This window comes from Dipodomys ordii, unplaced genomic scaffold (genome assembly GCF_000151885.1).
Source record: "Dipodomys ordii isolate 6190 unplaced genomic scaffold, Dord_2.0 Scaffold56, whole genome shotgun sequence".
NCBI lineage: Eukaryota > Metazoa > Chordata > Mammalia > Rodentia > Heteromyidae > Dipodomys > Dipodomys ordii.
The window spans coordinates 6,287,863-6,290,733 of NW_012267272.1; the positions used below are offsets into that span (position 1 = coordinate 6,287,863).

The 2,871-nt window shown below is 47.1% G+C and overlaps 1 protein-coding gene across 1 annotated transcript in view; it reads left to right on the plus strand.

Annotated features, from left to right (window-relative positions):
• Positions 1-209: 209 nt before the first annotated feature.
• Ubn2 (ubinuclein 2) overlaps positions 210-2,871 on the plus strand; it is an 86,371-nt gene continuing 83,709 nt past the window's right edge. Inside the window, exon 1 of the mRNA XM_013021614.1 lies at positions 210-244. The gene's annotated coding sequence lies outside the window, so the exon portion shown is untranslated. The remainder of the gene's footprint in view (positions 245-2,871) is intronic.

Genomic DNA, 2,871 nt, shown 5'->3' on the forward strand with positions numbered 1-2,871 from the left:
CCCTCAGCTCTTCAGCTCAAGGCTAGCGCTCCACCACTTGAGCCACAGCACCACTTCTGGTTTTTATTCTTTTTGCTTATGTGGTGCTAGGGAATTGAACCCAGGGCCTCATGCATGCAAGACAAGCGCTCTAGCACTGAGCCACTTTGAGACGGTGCGGCTGGAGCTGGAGCTCAAGGACCCCACGGACGAGAGCTGCGTGGAGTTCAGTTACCCGGAGCTGCTGCTGTGCGGAGAACAACGGGTACAGAGGATTCCTCCCTCCCGCCCCGTCCAGACCCCGGGAGCCTCGGGACCCGCCGTCTCCCCCACCTGATTTGCACCTTCGGATGCTCCCGGGGCGCGTCCCGGTCTCCCCGAGGGTGGGGTGCCGGGGGCTGGGGCCGAGGGGTGAGCGGGGGGGGGCGGAGCGCTGCCCGCTGGGCTTCCCGGGATGGCCCGGCTCTCGCCCCCACCCCGACGCCGCACCGAGCGTGTTTTCCTCTGCACCTATGGAGCACCTCACAGTTTGCTCTTTTCCTCCCCACCCCTCCCCCCCAAATCTTGGGGGGTCCCCGCCTGTGCCGTGTGTCTCTGGGTTCTCCTTGCGCCGCTCCCGGCTGTGGTTCTGGTAGAAAGCAAGCGAAAACCTTGGGGGACACGCCCCCCAGTCTGAAGCCGAGAGATGGTGTAACCTCGGTTTCATCCTCCTCCTCCCTGTTGGTGGTGCCGGGCACCCTGGCTGCTGCCCGAGGCTCGTGTGCCGGTGGATTTCCCCCCTTGATTGAAAGGGGTTTAAGCGCAGTTAAACCTCTCTCCAGATTGAGAATTTGACTTTAGGAATGGAAAAGTGGGTTAGTTATCTGAGTACTTTCCTGTCGGTAGTGGTAAATATTTAGCCTTTTTTTTCTCTCTCTCTTTCGGTGGCGTTTGGTCATATTGTCACTGAACGAAAGGTGTCTCTCCGGTGTTACTGGGCGCTCGACCAACATATTTCTATTTGATCGTGTGTCATTAGACGACTGAATTGGAGGATATTGTACTTGCTCATTGTAATTTTTGGAGAACGATGAAAAAGTCTTGGTTTCGAAATTTTTTAAACTGGTTTTCTGAAAATACACAGGTATACATGGATGAGACTGGTGAACAATGGGGGTTAAAACAGCCGTGTGTTGCTAATTGTAATTTTCATTATTGTGGGCTGGTGATCTTTAGAGGTGAGTTAGAAATGGAGATAGGGTAACAGTAAAAATAGAACATTGTTCCTCTGCTGTCTAGTGATTATGCCCTCTATTAAGCAGTGCTTTAGCACAGGTCTAATGGACTCCACAAGTCATTTGTGTTCTTCTCATCCTCGGGTATCTTTGTACTTGAAATGAATGACTCCTTAGGTAAAAAGTCTCACATGAAACAATGTTTTTAGATATTGTTTGTTCTGTAACCAGCTCCTCTTTTGAGCATTAATTAGAAATACTTTGTCAAATCCTAAACGTTTCAACTAAGCTGAACTGTTAAGAATGTAGTGTGTTTTGGCCATTTCCGTGTCACATTTAGCCCTATCTATATAGACTCTGAACCCTCTTTTTTTTTTTCTTAAAAGAAAGTGATGGGGGCTGGGAAGGTGGCTCAGTGGTAGAGTGCTTGTCTTGCATGCATGAGGCCCCAGGTTCGATTCCTCAGCACCACATAAGCAGAAAAAGACAGAGGTGATGCTATGGCTCAAGTGATAGAGCCCTAGCCTTGAGTTGAAGAGCTCAGGGACAGCGCCCAGGCCAGAGTTCAGGCCCCATGACCCACCAAAAAAAAAAAAAAAAAGTGATGTCATTTTTTTTTTCACCAAAAGAAGATGGAAAATACTGAATTGGAGCAGGTTGTTTTTGTTTCGCTTTGTTTTGTCTTTCTCCAAAGAAATTGTATTTGACCTGCTAATTATTCTAAAAGTAGGTTTGTAGTTTTTGTAAGTTACAGGCCCAAACATCTTTAGGTAAAAATGCATAATACACTGGGTGTAGTGACTCATGCCTGTAATCCTAGCTACTCAAGGGGCTGAGCTATGAGAATTGCGATTTGAAGCCAGCCTGGGAAGGAAAGTCTGTGAGATTCTTATCTCCATTAAACTACCAAAAAAACTGAGAATGCAGCTGTGGTTCAACTGGTAGAGAACTATCTGAGCAAAAGAAGCTCAGGGACAACACCTAGGTCCTAAGTTCAAGCCACAGGACCTGAAAAAAAAAAGGCGTAATACCAGCATGTGTTTATGGAGGTTTTACTATGTGTTGGACATAGTGCTAAGCAATGTACACAATTCATCTAAGTTTAATCCTCCAGAGCTCATGAAGGAAGAACCATTATTCCTGTTTTACCAATGAAGTTAGCACACACGGTGGTTACACTTAATTTTATTTATTATTATTATTGTTTTGTTTTTCCGGTCATGGGATTTGACTCTGTGCCTGGATTGGGTGCTGTTCCCGCTCTTCAGCTCAAGGCTAGCACTCTACCACTTGAGCCACAGTGCCACTTCCGGTTTTCTGAGTGCTTTATTGGAGATAAGAGTCTTATGGTCTTTCCTGCCCAGGCTGGCTTTGAACTGCAATCCTCAGATCTCAGCCTTCGGAGTAGCTAGGATAACAGGTTTGAGCTACCGGTACTGGCGCCTGGCTACACTTAATTTTATTAGTACTCATTTTCATGTTGTATTAGTACAAGCCTTGTAATTACTTTATACAGTTTAAATTTAGAAGATCCTGCCAAAATGAAGTCAGTTATAGTAGAAGTATAGACCTCCGCTTTCATCATAAAAATAAAGCCGGGTGCTGGTGGCTCATGCCTGTAATCCTAGCTACTCAGGAGGCTGAGATCTGAGGATCGAGGTTCAAAGCCAGCCCAGGC